The 19,160-nt window shown below is 34.9% G+C and overlaps 1 protein-coding gene across 1 annotated transcript in view; it reads right to left on the reverse strand.

The window, feature by feature from the left end:
* Positions 1-19,160, reverse strand: part of SPATA16 (spermatogenesis associated 16) — a 231,875-nt gene that overhangs the window by 103,404 nt on the left and 109,311 nt on the right. The window lies entirely within an intron of this gene.

A 19,160-nucleotide genomic window follows, 5' to 3' on the forward strand; every position in this document is an offset into this window, starting at 1 on the left:
ACTTTGATAATTAACTCCGGGCCAAGGATGAGTTAGATGAACTGGTAAAGTCATCTATGGGAGAGAGAACAATGACAGCCAACAGGAAGGGCCACCACAAGAGAATCTTCATTAATTTGCCAAAATATTCCAAGCAGAGAAATTCTTGAGTGAGAGTTTCTGAATGTAATATCCCTATGGAATTATATGCTGAACATTACAATAAACATTAAATGTATTTTGTGAGCATATTTGTACATAGGTTGTATATACAAAACTATGTACGTGCCTTACATGCTAACATTAAAAATCAACCTCTTCATATCATGCTATTCCACTCTACCCTTTTCTGGAGTGTATCTGAGTCAGATCCCAGAAATCCCAAGTCAGTTGGCGGAGAGGTAAAATCTTGTATTTTGCAGGTATATGGAGTTGTTTCCATTATTATAATATGATTTGTGTTCACAGGTTGATAAGGCTTGGAAAAATTCAAGTCATGTAATATGTAGAGCAAAAATCATGAAGTTCTCATTACAGAGCCTGGATCCAATTATTCCCAATAAATCCTTTTGTTGACTTTTATGAAGTTCTGGAAAAAGGAGCTCCCCTTTAATTCTGTATTTCTTTTAATAGATACCTGACTTAAGGGGATTTTACCTACTTCATCATCAGATTCAAGATTTTGACACCCAGATTACATTAATTTAGGTGAGGAGTCCCCTTTTGAAGAATCTGTTCAGTGAATTTAAATAGAAAAATACTATCTTTCATTTCAGAGCACTCCATCTGTGGTATATTATGTGCTTTCATATGCATTCTAATTTCACTTCCACAAATATTTATACTGTGACTAATGTGATTGAGTCCTGAAGATAGAAAGTGAAGGTGAAAAGGGTGAATTAATCAGTTCCCCATCTTCAAGAAACCCTTGGTATTTTAAGATAAACTTACATTTAAGGACATAATTGTGACATGGAATATGCACTAGTAGGTATAAAGACAAGGCATAGAAATAATATGGAAAAAAAGTAATTAATCTTATTTGGGAGAAAACAGAGTTAGGGAAACCTTCCCAGAGGAGGTGGGCCCCCAAAGGGCTTCAGAGATAATCAGGGGGAAAAGCTATTCTGAGCAGAAGATATGCAAATGTGTATAAGCGTGAAATAGCATGCTGTGCTTGGGTAATATTTCAGTATTGAAATGTGTGTGTGTGTGTGTGTGTGTGTGTGTGTGTGTGTGTGTGTAAAGGAGGCCAGAGTGACAGAGAGACAAACAGGGTCTTAATTACAAGAGACCTTTTAATTTTTTTTGCCAGGATTTATTTTGTAGATTATGAGGAGTCATTTAAAGTAATTAGTCTGGAGAGAGATGTGTTCAAATTTGCTCTGTAAATAGAGCATACTACACATATTGCTTTTTTTTTCTTCACATATTGCTTTTTAACCTGCTTTTTAAAATAACCAATATGGTGAGGATAGCTTCCACATTAGTAAATTTGCATCTGTAACAGTAATTAAAATGGTTGCATTGTATTCTGTGGGCAATTCCACTATTTAATTAATCAATCCATTATGTTAGATAATTAAGATACTGGAGAGTTAAGTTTTTGAGAGCAACAGAGTTCAGTTTAGAACATATGTTTTGGTTGAGATGTTTATAATACAGTAAAGTGGGAATATCCAGAAGGTGCTTGAATATATAAATGTGGAGGTTGGCAACAAGATCTGAGAATGTAGGCATAAATTTTGGAATCATTAGTAGATTGATTAGTTAAAACCAGCAGAGGGGATTTAAGAGTGGATTGACCCTTTGGAAACAGTAGTTTTTAAGTAGTGGGTTGATGAATAAGAGATTGGGAAGAAAAAGTTAAGAGGTAGGAAAAAATCCAGAGAGTATGATGTCAGGGAATCCAGGGGAAAGAAGACAGTTGATTCTCATAACAACTTTTAGAGAGATGAGACTGGGTCCTATCATAATTCTCATTCCACAGAGGCCAAAGGTCTTGCTAAGGCCAATGCGATTGTAAATGATAGAACTGAACTGCGGATCCTGATGGTCTAGCCCCAATTCTAATAGTGTCAGTACCAGATTTTATGACTCAGGTAATTAAAGAAGAGTATAAAAGAATATCAAAGTAAGCTCCAGAAGCTAAAATTAAGATGGAATCTGTAGGAGATATAATATGTAGAAAAAGAACATGTTCTTAAATTATAGCAGGCAAAGGATATCCCAAAATAGGCTGGGAGTGAAATATGATAAAAATGTCTTTAAAATGTTAAGTCTCAAATTTAAGAATATGGTGGATGAGATGATCAGAGAAACACTACCTAGTAAAGTTGATACTTTCAAACAAGATGGACTGAAAACAAACATAAAAAAACAAGTTTCTCAAAAGTTTTTGTTTTGAGATAATTTGAAATTTACAGCAAAATTGCAAAAATAATGTATCATTCTACCTAGATTCCCCCTAGCTTCCTCTAATCTCGACAACTGACAAAGCCAAAGAATAGTGAATAAACTAGGAAATGATTTTTGGTACACTGCTACTAACTAAACTATAGATTTTTCTAAGTTTTACCAGTTTTTTCCTTAATGCCACTTTTCTGTTCCAGGACTCAATCAAGGATCCCACAATACATTTAGTTGTGTATCATTAGTGTCTTCCAATCTTTGACATTTCCTCATTCTTTGTTTGTCTTTCATGGCCTTGATGTTTTTAATGAGAACTAATTGGTTATTATGTAGAATGTTTCCCAAATTAAGTTTTTATGATGTTTTCTCACGATTAGATTGAAATTATGCATTTTAGGCAAGAATACTATAGAAGTGATGTGGTGTCCTCATTGCATACTAACGGGGGGTACATAATGTAGGTGTTTTATTACTGGTGATATTAACCTTAATCACTTGATTACAGTGGTATTTGCTCATTTATTTCCACCATAAAGTGACTAGGCTTCCCTTTTCAACTGACAAATATTTGAAGGAGATAATTTTTTTCTTATTGAATTATAATGGACATACAATTTTATATTAGTTTTAGGTGTACAACATAGTGATTTGATACTTTTATACATTATAAAAGAATCACCATGATAGGTCTAGTTACCATCTATCACCATTCAAAGTTATTACAATATTATTGACTGTGTTCCCTATGCTGTATATCACATTCCCATGACTTATTTATTTTATAACTGGAAGTTGTACCTCTAAATTTGCTCTACTTATTTTCCTCATTCCTCCATTCTCTGCCTCTCTGCCCACACCAGTTTTTTCTGTATATCTATGGTTTGTTCATTTGTTTTGTTTTTTTAGATTCCACATATAAGTGAAATTATATGGTATTTGTCTTTCTCTTTGGACTTACTTTACTTAGCAGAATACCCTCTTGGTCCATCTGTGTTATCTCAAATGGCTTGATTTCACTCTTTTAAATGGCTGAGTAATATTTCATTATATGTAATATATATTATATACATACACTCCCATCCATATTTTCTTTATCCATCATCTGTTGATGGACACTTAGGTTGCTTCCCTATATTGGCTATTGTAAATAATGCCATGAACATAGGGGTGGGTACATGTATCGTTTCAAATTAGTGTTTTGTTGTCTTCAGATAAATACCAGAAGTGGAATGGCTAGATTGTATGGTATTGCTATTTTTAATGTTTTGAGGAACTCTATACCATTTTCCATAGTGGTTGCACCAATTTACTTTACCACCAACAGTGCACCACCAAAAGAGGGTTCTCTTTTATCCACATCCTTAAGAACACGTATTATTTCTTGTCTCTGATAATAGCCATTCTGACAGGTATGAGGTGGTATCTCATTATGGTTTTGATTTGCAGTTCCCTGATGATTAATGATGTTGAACATCTATTTATGTGCCTGTTGGCCATCTGTATGTCTTCTTTGGAAAGGTGTCTATTCAGATCCTCTGCCCATTTTGATTTTTTAAATTTATTTTAAAAAATTTTTAATGTTTATTTATTTTGAGAGCAAGCATGCATGAGTGGGCGAGGGGCAGAGAAAGAGAGAGAGAGAGAGAGAGAGAGAGAGAGAGGGAAAATCCTGAGCAGGCTCCACAATCAGTGCAGAGCCTAACGCAGAGCTTGATCCCATGACCCCAAAATCATGACCTGAGCTGAAATCAAGGGTTGGACATTCAACTGCGTGAGCCAACCAGGTCCCCGCTCTGCCCATTTTTAAATTTGGGTTCCTGTTGTTGTTGCTGCTGTTATTGAGTTAATGAATTTTTAAAATATATTCTGAAAGTAACCCCTTATTGGCTCCATCATTTGCAAGTATCTTCTCCCATTTAGTAAACTGGCTTTTTGTTTCGTTGATGGTTTCCTTTAGTATGCAAAAACCTTTTAGTTTGATGTAGTCCTATTGCTTATTTTTGCTTTTGTTGCCCTTGCCTGAGAAGACATATCCAAAAAAAATTGCTATAACCAATGTCAAAGACTTACTGTCTATATTTTCTTCTAGGAGTTTTATGGATTTAGATATTAAAGTCTTGAATCCATTTTGGGTTTGTTTTTGTATATGGTGTAAGAATGTGGTCCAGTTTCCCAACACCACTTTTCAAAGAGATTGTGTTTTTCCAATTGTTTGTTCTTCCTTCCTTTGTTACTGATTAATTGAATCTATAATCATGGGTTTATTTCAGGGCTTTCTATTCTGTTCTATTGATTCATTTGTCTGTTTTTTTTCCAGAATCATAGTGTTTTAATGACTTATCTGTGTAGCATATCTTGAAATCTGGGAGCATGACTTTTTGTTTTGTTATTCTTTCTCAAGATTGGTTTGGCTACTTGAGGTCTTTTGTGGTTCCATACATATTTTAAGATTATTTATTCTAGTTCTGTGAAAAATGCCATAGGCATTTTGATAAGGATTGCACTGAATCGGTAGGTTGCTTTGGGTAATATGGGCATTTTTAACAATATTAATTCTTCCAATCCATGAGCATAGTATATTTTTCCATTTATTTGTGTTGTCTTCAATTTCTTTCATCAATGTTTTATAGTTTTCAGAGTATAAGTCTTCCACTTTCTTAGTTAAATTTACTTCTAGGTATTTTATTCTTTTTGATGCAACTATAAATAGGACTGTTTTCTTAAATTCCATTTCTGATAGTTTATTATTAGCATATAGACATGCAACAGATTTCTGTATATTAATTTCTATCTTGCAATTTTACTGAAGTCATTTATTAGTTCTAACAGATTTTGTTTTTGAGTCTTTAGGGTTTTCTATATATAGTATCAGGTCATCTGCAAATAATGACAGTTTTACTTCTTCCTTTCTGACTTGGATGTCTTTTATTATTTTTTTCTCATGTGATTGCTGGGACTAGGACTTCTAATACCATGTGGAATAAATGTAGTGAGAGGGGGCATCCTTGTCTTGCTTCTGATCTTAGAGGAATAGCTTTTAGCATTTCACCATTGAGTAGGCTTGTCACACTCCGCCTTTATAATGTTGTGGTGTGTTCTCTTAAAACCCAGTTTGTTGAGTTTTTATCATAAATGGATATTTAATTTTGTCAAACACTTTTTCTACACCTATTGATATGGTTATATGATTTTATCTTTTGTTTTGTTAATGTGGTATATCATGTTTATTGATATGCAAATGTTTTAAAAAAATGTTTATTTATTTTTGAGAGAGAGAGAGAGAGAGAGAGAGAGAGAGAGACAGAGTGTGAGCTGGGGGAGGGACAGAGAGAGAGGGAGACACAGAATTTGTAGCAGGCTCCAGGCTCTGAGCTGTCAGCACATAGCCCAATGATGTGAGGCTCTAACTCACAGACCACGTGATCGTGACCTGAGCTGAAGTGGGACACTCAACTGACTGAGCCACCCAAGCACCTCTGATTTGCAAATGTTAAACCATGCTTGCATCCTTGGAATGAATTTCACTTGGTCAGGTTTATAACCCTTTTAATATATTGTTGAATTTGGTTTGCTAATATTTTGTTGAAGATTTTTGATCTATGCTCATCAGGGATATTGGCCTGTTATTTATTATTATTATTATTATTATTATTATTATTATTATTTTGTCCCTTTGTCTTATTTTGGTATCAAGGTAATTCTGGCCTCATAAAATGAATTTGAAAGTATTCCTTCCTCTCCAATTTTTAAAAATAATTTGAAAAAGACAGGCATTAACTCCTCTTCAAATTCTTGGTAGAATTCACATGTGAAGTCCTCTGGACCTGTACTTTTGTTTGCTGGAATTTTTTTGATTACTGATTCTATTTCATTACTAGTAATTGGTCGATTCAAAATTTCCATTTCTTCATAATTCAGTCTTAGAAAGTTGTATGTTTCTAGAAATTTATCCATTTCTTCTAGGTTGTCTAATCAAGTCTGTCAATTCTGTTTACCTTTTCAAAGAACCAACTCTTAGTTTTATTGATCTTTATCAGTTGCTTTTTTTTTAAAGACTCTTCATTTATTTCTACTCTGATCTTTATTTCCTTCCTTCTAACTTTCGGCTTTGTTTTGTTATTCTTTTTCTAGTTCCTTTAAATGTAAGTGTAGATTGTTTATTTGAGATTTTCTTGTTTGTTTCTCTATAGGTAGTCCTGTATCACTATGAATGACCTTCTTAGAATTGCTTTTTCCATATCCCAAATATTTTGGAATACTGTTTCCATTTTCATTTGTCTAAAGATATTTTTTGTATTTTCTTCTTTTATTTCTTCATTGAGTCATTGGTTGTTTAGTAGCACTTTGTTTAACCTCTATGTGTTTGTGTTTTCTTCAGTGTTTTTTTTTTTGTAATTGATTTCTAGTTTCATACTGTTGTGGTTGGAAAAGATGCTTGATGTGACGTCAATCTTCTTAAATTTATTGAGACTTCTTTTGTGGACTAACGTGTGAACTATCATGGGGAATGGTCCATGTGTACTTGAAAAGAATGTATATTCTTCTGTTTTGGATTGTTTTAGTATGCCTTGTTTTTTACTGAAAGGTGGACATAATGTGGTAGGTAAAAGGAAGTGCAGTAAATAGACCTTCAGGAATGTAGTGGTAAGTGTGAGGAAGGGGAAGTATTCTAAAGTCCATAGTTAGGTCTCAGTCTATGATTTATGTCAGGTGAGCCTGTGCCAGGAACTATAAGCTTCATCAGTGATTTTCAGTTTCTTCTCTTCCCTTGCCTTAGGTATGATGGAATAGCTAGAGGAGACTGGTAGTGGGTAATTCCCTCCCCCAATGTAGAAGGCTAGAATAAGATGGAGTTGTGTATTTACCTTCCTCTAGGTATGTTAGGCTCTGGTAAAATAGTTTCTCTTGAAGGCAGGGCAAGAAGAATCGAATGCCTTGGCATATTTCAAAATGGTTTCTTTTCCTCTACTCTTGCTGGAAGTATGAAGGAATTGTTCTCTCATATTCACTATGAGAACCTGGTAGAGTTCCTGGAGGGAAAACTCCCCAAAGTGTAGGGGCCTCCCAGTGACCAGATTCCTGTGGAATTTTTTAGTTCTCAGAGTTGAGCCCTCAGCTATTTGTCAATTATAATTCAGATTTTCCTACCTTAGTTCTGGTTCCCACAGATGTTTCCACTTAGAAGTTTCTCCTTAAGTAAGTTGTGATTTTTGTATTTGTCTGTCTCTCCAACTTTGGGACAGCTGGCTTGCCCTGTGACCTCACTACTCTTACAGATCTAAGAAGAACTATTGATTTTTTGGTTAGTTCAGCTATTTACTTGTTAAGATGGAGTAGTTGACTTCTAAGTTCCTTACATGCTGGATTGTAACTTGAAAGTCCATTAGCGGATCTTGCTTGCAATGATTATCACTGTGGTGTTTGCTAACATTCATTTTTTCCAATTTATTCTACATATATTAATTGGAATTCTTCTGTAATAAAGAGTTTTTCTTTATCCCCCATATACTTATTCAATTATGTCTTTTATTTGCATAAGCTCAGATTTCGACATTCATTTAATATAATGGGTTATAATTTGATACTAGCAATATTTGCTTTTTTATTCCAATTGTTTTAGCTTTGGCCATTGGGGGTGCCATCTGCTTGGCTTTTGTGTCAAATAGGCATTTAAAAAATATGTAGATAGTGTTATATAAGTAAAGAAGGTTTAATAAGCAAACAAAAAGCTGTTTTTTTTTCCTGAGGATATAAGTTAATATTTATTGGCCTAGTAACTTTCTTTTAACAGGACATGTGTATGGGGAAAAGTAGACAAGTCTTGAAGTTTTAGCAGGGCAAAGATTGAATAGGCAACCTGATTAAACTTTTTCTTAAAAATAACACTTTCAGTGAAAGAATTAGGAGAAACTCTTACAGAGCAAAATAGTGGAATAGCATGTCAGTCGTGGCCTTGGATACTAGCAGAGGGCAAAAAAGAAAGTAAGAAAGTCTTCCTTGGGAGTTCCTAACTAGAACCTACATTATCCTGGTTTGGAATTCAAATTCAGACTTTCTATAGTTTATGTGGAAGAGCAAATGGCTTAAAATAGACAAGATATTTCTGAAAAAGAATCAGTTGGGAACGTTTCCTTTGCTAGATATGAAGACATATTATAAACTATTCTATGTAGGATAATGTGGTTTTGGCAATGCAACAGACAAATAGATGTATGAAAAGAATGGAGACCAGAAATGGACATATTCATATATAGAAAACTGATATAAACAGAGCTAACATTGAAGTTCAGTAGCAAAGGGATTTAATAAGATGATACCAACATAACTATCCATTGAGGGAAAAACATAATAATAGACTCCTACTTCACATCATATATAAAAAAAAACAATTATCATTGGGTCAAAACATTAAAGGCATAAGAAAAACTTTAAAACTCTTGAAGACAATATAGAAGTCTATCTTGATGAGCTTGGGATAGGAGAGAATTTTTTAAAAACTCAAGCAGTGCAAATCATAAAGGATATGACTACACTTAGCTACATTAAAAATAGAGATTTATTTTTTATCAAAAGATACCAAAAAGTATGATTATATAAACCATAAATTGGAAGGAATTTCTTGGAACATACATTACTAAAATTTATTAGTACCCAGAATATATAAAGAACCCCCTGATTCAAGGATAAAAAGACAATTCAATAAGAAATGAACAATAGATACACAAATGGGCATTTCACAGAAGAGGAAACATGATTATCCAATAAATATATTAAATATGCACAAGCTCACTAGTGATAAAAAAAAATGAAAATATGAAATATACCACAATGAGGCAATACTATTTCAAACTCACCCAAGTGGTAAATATGAAGTCTGACAATAACAAGTGCATCCTTTGTGTAGGAGTCAGGGTCTTGGTGATAAAATTAAGGTCGAATTCCAGATTTACTACTTATCAATGATATGATCTTTGGCAAGTCATTCAAACTCTGGCTTAAGTTTTCTCACCTAAAAAATGTAGAATATAATTTCTTCGCAGAGTTGTGAGGAGCAAAGATAATGTACTACAAGCCTCTGACATAAAATTTGGCAAAGAGCAAGGGATCATAGATGATTGCTGCCAAAATTGAGATAAACTGGGGTGGTAGTTCAGGAATATAATATTTATACCAAAGTTACACTTGAAGGAATTAATTCAGTGAATGTTTTAGGGTTTTAAACATCATTCTTCAAAGCTTAGAGCAACAGCAGCAACAGCAACAAAACAAAGATAATGGCAGCAGCAGCAATAATTAATTGAGGGCTTACTATATGCCAGGCACTGAGTTTAGTGTTTTATACTCATTATTTCATGCAGTCCTTGTGCTTACTTTATAAAGTAGTATTATTATCTCCATTTTATGGTTGAGGAAATTGAAACTGAAAGAGGTTACTTAATTAACTTGCCCAATGTCACACAGCTAGTCATTGCAGTCCTGGAAGTGGAACACAGGCTTGACTCTAATTCTCTAATGTAGACAATTCCGCATTCAGAAGATACATACAGAAACAGAATTTTTGACTTATAAGCAATTTTCACAATTAGTGGCATCAAGATCAATTTATGTGCATAATAGTGTGATGAACCAATGCCAGTATTAAAAAAAAAAAAAGGGGGTGGAGCAGTGCAGAATTTGAGAGTTTCTGGCTATGTGCTGTTAGGATTTCCACCTTACTCTTTTGTCAGGGTATTGCTATTTTTGACAGAAATGAGGAAAGGAAAAAAGGGAGAACTGGAGTTAAAACCAGGTGACCTGAACAGTTCTCTTTATGTAATTTGAACTTCCACCTGCCCACTCTGGGGGAACTCTCCACTCTAACTCACTTCAAGAATAATGGGAATATCTCTCAGAATGAAAGAGGATGCTAAAATTCACGACATATTCACATGCAAAACTTTTTAAAAAGTTCATCTTGCCCCTTTCAACTCCTTAAACCAACCAAAATCATGCCTTTCAACTCCTATGTTAACACTGGGATTTCCAAAAACACAGATGTGTTGATTCAGAGTGAGACAAGATCTAATACTATTGTGTGCAAACTTGTCTCTTGTAGCGCAATATCTCAGCTAAATGATTGCTCAACATGTTCTGGATTCAATTTTGAGAAACTCATTGTCTCTTTAGGTAGCTTCATCTATCTTCAAAAAGCTCCAATTGTTAACAACAACAAAAGCAATGATAATAGCATATTTTTTTTGTTGAGAATTTATGATGTGCCAAGTATTGTGTAACACGTACTATATAAATTGTCTCGTTCATCCTCATAACCTCTGTGACTTAAATGCTATTATTATCTCCAATTTACAGATTACATGAGGGTTTTGATCCATTTATCATAATCTTAGCATCTGCAGACTAAACTCTAATTCACTTGGCAACACTTAGACATTATAAAATAGCACAGAATACTCAGGAGTTAAACTTCAGCTCCTTTGCATTAAACTTTTTTATGTTTGTTTTTCTACATTCCACTCTTGTAGAAAATGTGGAATCATGTGAACATCCGCTTGAAGGGAAAGGAAAAGAAGAGGACATCTTTATTTCTTCACACTTAAAACATGACATCCTAGGGCCTTTCTGCACTCTCTCTTATGTAGTCTTCATTACCCTACCACTTTTTTTTTTTTTTAAGATGCAAGGTTGGATTTATAGGACAGAAAAAAATCTTTCTCTATATTCTTCCACAAGTTTTCCAGGCCATTATTTGCAGAGAGTGCACACAGTCTAAGAATGGTAGCTTTATAAATTATTTTAGAAATGTCTATAGGTAATGCAAATGCATAGCATATCGTTCAAAACAGAAGAGGAACAAAAGTAATTATCATGACATACATCAGCAAGATGGGAGAATTCACAGAGTCAATGTTTTTTTTTTTTACAAAAAATTTTTTTAATGTTTATCTTTATTTTTTGAGACAGAGAGAGACAGAGCATGAACAGGAGAAAGGCAAAGAGAGAGGGAGACACAGAATCCGAAGCAGGCTCCAGGCTCTGAGCTGTCAGCACAGAGCCCAACACATTTCGAACTCACAAGCTGTGAGATCATGACCTGAGCCGAAGTCGGATGCGTAACCAACTGAGCCACCCAGGCGCCCCAGTGTTCGTTTTATTCTAATGAATTTTTGGATGTCCTTTTCAATAGCCCATGTTAAATTTCTTTTCCCATATGTATGTAAAATAATTTATTCTTGCAATAATTTACTTATAATTTGGGTCATATCCAAAAGGTTCAACTTTTCTTAAGGCAACAATTACTTTTTTTTAAATTTATATATTTTTTTAATTTACATCCAAGTTAGTTGGCATGTAGTGCAACAATGATTTCAGGAGCAGATTCCTTAATGTCCCTTACCCATTTAGACCATCCCCCCCTCCCACAACCCCTCCAGTAACCCTCTGTTCTCTATATTTAAGAGTCTCTTATGTTTTGTCCCCCTCCCTGTTTTTATATTATTTTTGCTTCCCTTCCCATACGTTCATTTGTTTTGTATCTTAAAGTCCTCATATGAGTGAAGTCATATGATATTTGTCTTTCTCTGACTGTCTAATTTTGCTTAGCATAATACCCTATAGTTCCATCCATGTAGTTGCAAATGGCAAGATTTTGTTCTTTTTGATTGCCGAGTAATAATCCATTGTGTGTGTGTGTGTGTGTGTGTGTGTGTGTGTGTGTGTGTGTGTAATACCACATCTTCTTTATGCATTCATCCATTGATGGACATTTGGGCTCTTTCCATACTTTGGCTATTGTTGATAGTGCTGCTATAAACATTGGGGTGCATATGTCCTTTCGAAACAGCACACCTGTATCTCTTGGATAAATACCTAGTAGGGCAATTACTGAGTCATAGGGCAGTTCTATTTTTAATTCCTTAAGGAACTTTCATACTGTTTTCCAGACTGGCTGCACCAGTCTGCATTCCCACCAACAGTGCAAAAGAGATCCTCTTTCTCCGCATCCTCGCCAACATCTGTTGTTGCCTGAGTTGTTCATGTTAGCCATTCTGACAGGTGTGAGGTGGTATCTCATTGTGGTTTTAATTTGTATTTCCCTGATGATGAGGGATGTTTTTCATGTGTCAGTGGCCATCTGGATGTCTTCTTTGGAGAAGTGTCTATTCATGTCTTTTGCCCATTTCTTCACTGGATTATTTGTTTTTTGGGTGTTGAGTTTGGTAAGTTCTTTATACATTTTGGATACTAGGCCTTTATCTTATATGTCATTTGCAAATATCTTCTCCCATTCTGTCAGTTGCCTTTTGGTTTTGCTGATTGTCTCCTTTGATGTGCAGAAGGTTTTTGTTTTGATGAGGTCCCAATAGTTGATGTTTGCTTTTGTTTCCCTTGCCTCCGGAGACGTGTTGAGTAAGAAGTTGCTGCGGCTGAGGTCAAAGATGTTTTTGCCTGCTTTCTCCTCGAGGATTTTGATGGCTTCCTGTCTTACATTTAGGTCTTTAATCCATTTTGAGTTTATTTTTGTGTAAGGTGTAAGAAAGTGGTCCAGGTTCATTTTCCTGCATGTCACTGTCCAGTTTTCCCAGCGCCACTTGCTGAAAAGCCTGTCTTTATTCCACTGAATATTCTTTCCTGCTTTGTCAAATATTAGTTGGCCATACGTTTGTGGGTCCATTTCTGGGTTCTCTATTCTGTTCCATTGATCTGAGTGTCTGTTTTTGTGCCAGTACCATACTGTCTTGATGATTACAGCTTTGTAGTATAGCTTAAAGTCCGGGATTGTGATGCCTCCAGCTTTGGTTTTCTTTTTCAAGATTGCTTTGGCTATTCAGGATCTTTTCTGGTTCCATACAAATTTTAGGATTGTTTGTTCTAGCTCTGTGAAGAATGCTGGTGTTATTTTAATAGGTATTGCTTGAATATGTAGATTGCCTTGGATAGTATTGATATTTTAACAATATTTGTTCTTCCTATCCAGGAGCATGGAATATTTTTCCAGTTTTTTTGTGTCTTCTCCAATTTCTTTCATAAGCTTTCTATAGTTTTCAGAAGGACAATTATTTTTAAGCCACTGCATATCATTGAACCTTAAGATTAGTACATTTGTTGTAAGTTTAGACATTTATGAGTCTGTAATTTTAAATCCCTAAGACTTAAAAGGTGGTTATAAACTTGAAGTTTTAGTATATTTCAACCTTCTTTTTTCCTTAAAATCACAAACACTACAAATTGCGTGAGTTATAATCAGATATTTAACCTAAGCTATGTGAAATGACTAAATTTGTCTTTATTAGTGTCTGTTTTGGAAATCATACATGAAGAAGCAACATTTTACCATGCTTAGGGGTCACACAGTTTTCTCATACCTAGGAAAAGGGAAAATCACTTAATGGTAGAATGATCATGTCCATCTTCGAACATACAAGTATATGTCACATAGGACTGACTAATGCTAGCCTACACTAAAGCTGTTCTGGCAAAGGCAAACTGTCTCCAATAAAGAAAGAGAAAGCTCTTCAGGCATATGGCCAGTTTAAGGATAAAAATTAGCCTACACACTTCATTTATACTATTTGAAGGCATAAATGAGAACTTATTTTAACCAAAAAAATCTGTGATGTATTTTTAGCATCTTGCATGATGTTTGAATGGATTTTACACTTCCAATTGAATAAGAACTAAGATGAAATAAACTCCCAACACTACTATCTTCTCTTCAGAATCACTTGTCTTGAATCTACCTGTCAGTATATTCTCCTCCCTTTCAAGATACATAATAATCTCATTTAAAATCACAGAGTTCTATGACACTAAAACAGCTGACACAGTATCTTCCTGCTTGCTATTGTAGTACTACTCCAGAGTGATTGCTTATCAACAGCAATACCACTGTTTCATGTTACTAGATTTCTGAACAAACACTTAAATTTACTTTTGGATCACTCTTTTCTTTGGAAGTTTGTGATTTATATATGCATCATTTCCAATTTCCAGTAAGATTAGCTTTCATAACAAAATAACAATAAAACCAAACTCCCAAATCATTTGCTGGGTCTCCAGAAACTCACCTACTCCCACTTCTACTAACTCTACTATCTGGCTTATCATGGTAGCCATGAATTAATTTATCTTAAAGTACTGTGTTTTGATTTGGATTAACAGGAACATATTGCTTGTGTATTACTTTAAGAAGGGCAAAGGTACATATTTTATTATCTAATCGATTTCTCATAGTATTATATATAATGTATTATTAAATAATAATATTATAAATAAAAGGTAGAACAGACAAGATTTGTTGCAACAAATCAGTGAGTTACATTTTTATGGATCTACTTCAGTTTTTTAAAGATGACACAGTATTTGAAAAACTTGAAATAATTGGCATTTAAAATTTAAGAAATTTCTTCTTGCCAAGTTCTGAAAAATATTATTTCTTGAAGACTCAAAAATCTGCAACACTGAACCTACATTTGATTATAGCAACATTAGCTGGGCTTGAATATGGCCACTCCCTCCAGAAGGGCTGTGGTAGGCGACCAGATGGCCAGTGTGCTCATAGCAGTCCTATTTTATGCCTGTTTTCCTGGTATTTCTTAATAGTGCCCATTTTCACTAACAAGTTTAAAAGATAAGTTATATGGCCATTGTAGATTGTGGTCTCTAGTTGTCTGTAATACAACAACCCTTTTATCTTATTATTGGCTTCCTTCACACACCATAAGCCTGCCATTTGTGAGCATTTAAATGTATTATTACTGCTCTAGTATCCCTCATCTAGTTCATATATGTATAAATACACAACTAACTCATCCTTAATGATGGATAGAAGCTTTGGTTGTACTTTCCCCTTTGGTATTACCTTCTGTTTGCTTCCTCCTACACAGCATGGTCTTAACTAAATATTCTGTGTAGTATCTTTTTTTTTTTTTTTTGCCTTATAGTTCTTAACTATAGAAGGCATGATACTGTTACCATAACTTAACTATTATGTGCACACTCTCATATTTATCTTTATACCAGGGTTGTACTAAAAATTTCATGTAACATCTCTTTACTGCTGCAGCTAAATGGTTCTTAATCATAAACTCAAAACTGGCTAATTTGATTTGTAAACCCTGAACCAATGCTTGGTATATGCCAAACTCTGTGAAAGTCATTGAGCAAATAGAAATAAAAGACATGCCATTCATATTATCAAAAGTCATTAGTTGCCAGGGCACCTGGGAGGCTCAGTTGGTTTAGCATCTGACTTGGGCTCAGGTCATGATCTCACAGCTTGTGAGTTCGAGCTCCACATCGGGCTCTGTGCTGACAGCTCAGAGCCTGGAGCCTGCTTTGGATTCTGTGTCTCCTCTCTCTGCCCCTAACCCACTCGCATTCTGTCTCTGTCTCTCTCAAAAATAAATAAACATAAAAAAATTTTTTTTAAAAGTCATTAGTTCTCTTCACAAAATAGTCTTTACTTTTGTTTCACATCTCAGCATATTTTTCTTGTCTTACCATCTTTCTTATGAAGGTAGTGCCAAATGATGTGTGTGTGTGTGTGTGTGTGTGTGTGTGTGTGTGTGTTGGGGGAGAAAAGACAGATTTGAGCAAGGACATTCTACTTCAACACATGTACTTTCATTGCATTGAAACAGAGGTATTAAAGAGCTAGGGTACTTGTTACTTCAGGTAAAGTCTCACAGGTTGGCTGTTTCTTGAGGAGTTACAACAATCTCAATTTAGATTTATGGTTTGAAAATGTGCTTTCATCAGTTAACCAGTGCCAGTTGTCTGCTCAAGGATGACCAGCATCCCTGTAGAACCTAAACCAAAATAAAATATCCCTATTTTTATTCATTTTCTATCATCTATATATTCTTGTTCATTGTTGTAAAGTTGACTAATACCTTCCATTCAACAGGTTATAGCATTTTTTCTAGTCTCTCTGGTTGAGAATCTGGGCTTTTATGAGGCTGCCCTGGAGATCTTTTCTGGCCTATTCACTAGGTATTCCTTTCTCAGAGGAGCTGGTTAGGCTCAGAAAACCTTAGCTGGCCCAGTTTCTAGGGACTGGTTATAAATATTCTAACTTGAATCAGAAAGAGATAATCCACTGCACTGTGAATTATGGTTTTAAGATTTCCAAAGTCACATAGTAATGGCCTTTTTTTTTTTTTTTTATTTGGTAAGTGTCTTTCAATTTCAGAAACATGACTACTTGGCATTTTAGAGGAAATAACTTTGATGTGTTGGCTTTTCCAGTGAATTTTAATATAATATTCTTGTAAGAGGACTGAACTAAACTATCTCCAAGAATTTAATTGATAAACATGAATTTTCTATATATTGATTTGAACTTATTGTTTTATAGTAAAAATCTAATTGCTAAGGGACTATATGATATCTATGTTCATGGTGCGTAGCATTCTTTCCCTTGGGGAAAACATAATGAGTAATACTGTATATTGAGAACTATAATTCCAAAGAAAACCAAGATGACAGACACATGTATCTGAAATTAATTGTATCTGCTTCTCCGTAGGAAAGTCTATGCCAGCATAGTTCCAACAATTATCAGGAATTTCCTCAAGGAATATTGTCAGGTCAGTAATCCCATGATATTAAACAGATATGCTTATTCCACTGCAGGGATATACATATCAAGGACAATGGATATTCAGTTCCAATTTTACATGGCAAATACCGACAAATTCCTAATTTTCAAGTTCTCATTGTTTGTTTATTTTAGGACCCATAAAGATTTTTTGTCATAACTTTAACTCAATCACGCTTGGTACAATTAAGCTATAGTCTATGATATGCTGGTAATCTGGCTCTCACCCAAGCCAAAAAATCCAGGATTTGTAGCATTTGCTAATTTCCACAGTGTAAATTCTCCCAGCATTGCTAATTTCTCCTCTACTTTTATAACTGGCTCTCCCCAAATTCCAGAATATTTAACAATTGACTTTCTAGAGTCTGTACCAGCTGGCTCGGAGAACACCATTAGCCGTTTTTTGCTAGTTGAAATCTAGTTCTGAAGTTGCATCTAGCCTTCTTCTATTGATCTGTTTTGTTTGTTTGTTTGTTTGTTTTGTTTAAAAAAATTTTTTTAAAACGTTTATTCATTTTTGAGAGATAGAGAGAGACAGAGCATGAGTGGGGAAGGGGCAGAGAGAGGGAGACACAGAATCCGAAGCAGGCTCCAGGCTCTGAGCTGTCAGCATAGAGCCCGACGCGGGGCTTGAACTCACAAACTGCGAGGTCATGACCTGAGCTGAAGTGGGACGCTCAACTGACTGAGCCACCCAGGCGCCCCTTCTATTGATCTTTTGATTAGATTCAGAACACACATTAATAAACCACCTCTTAGCAAAATCTATTAAATTTTTTTAATGTTTATTTTACTTATTTTGAGAGGGAGAGAGAGAGAGAAAGAGAGAGAGCAAGCGCATGAACAGGGAGTGGCAGAGATAGAGATAGAGAGACAATCTCAAGCAAGTTCCCTGCCATCAGTGAAGAACCCGATGCGGCGCTAAACTCATGAACCCTGAGATCATGACCTGAGTCAAAATCAAGAGCCAGACACTTAACTGACTGAGCCACACAGGTGTCTCAGAAAAAAAACCAAACAAACAAAAAATCATTTTACAGATAGTGGTATCTGTGTATGCTGAACCTATTAGTTTCATTTGTAGCTAGGGACTTTTTTTTTTTTTGTTAAAAGTATGGGACAGAAGGAAGCTTACCATCACCTCCTAAAATTCCCTCTCATTCACATAGTTAGGAAAAGTATGTGGGTAGAAAAAAAGTCACAGAGGCAAGTCAGTGGAGAAAACAAATTTAGGAAGAAGTCATAAGTGAGCACATTCGATGGAATACATTAGAGAAAAGTATAAGGAAAAATAGAATGTAAAAAAAGAGATTGGTAGATAAAGATCTATTTTCATTTTTTAAAACACACATTAACACACAGGTAAATAGATGTTGTGGCATATTAGTTGTTTGACTGCAAAGTCAGTATAGTTGGGATTAATTCTGCCTTCCATATCCATCACTTAATTCAGTTTTGGTAACTCCTAGGACCTTCTTATACAATATGGAATTCATGTCAACTTTATGGTATTAATTTTTTGGAACCATTTTATTATCCATTTAAATTCCTTAAACTTCACTTTCCAAGAAAGTGTTATTTTTAAAGGTTCTAAAGACAATAACTACCAGCAACCTAGGTTTCTCATCCTATTACTGCAGATATCTCCCTAGGAGTTGTGCTTGGAGTTAAATGTAGAGAAACCACTCAGATTTTCTTGCTAAATTCTTGGAATACTACAGTCGACAAGTAAGAAATAACAGGTAGCTATACCTTAGGTGACGAAAATTCATCAAAGGGAAGAGGAGTCTAATATGATGAGCTTGATCTGAGAAGGGAAAATGCCTTGGTTGTCATAGGTGAGAAGGAATTTCGAGTGTGACACCGAAGCTGTTGCATAATTCTTGCAATTTTTTTTTGCCATAAGTCTATGTTCTGGGGATGAGAATATTAAAATCTGTTTTGTTAGATTTTTATAAAACATATTGGGGTCTAGGAGGCAAAATGTTGGGACAGCTCTAACAACCCTTGGCGTTATAACTGATGCCATGTCCTCTAGAAAGAGCACTCCTGAGGTCTTTTTCATGTGGTTGGATTTCATTTCCAGAACTCAAGAAAGAGAGAGTTACAGAATTGTGTCATTATGACAAGGACCAGGAACCTACTTGAGAGCAGAGGTCAAGTTCATTTC

The sequence above is a fragment of the Lynx rufus genome, unplaced genomic scaffold, assembly GCF_022079265.1.
Source record: "Lynx rufus isolate CCGP_SWC_20201006 ecotype Redwood Valley unplaced genomic scaffold, mLynRuf1.p SCAF_5, whole genome shotgun sequence".
Lineage (NCBI taxonomy): Eukaryota > Metazoa > Chordata > Mammalia > Carnivora > Felidae > Lynx > Lynx rufus.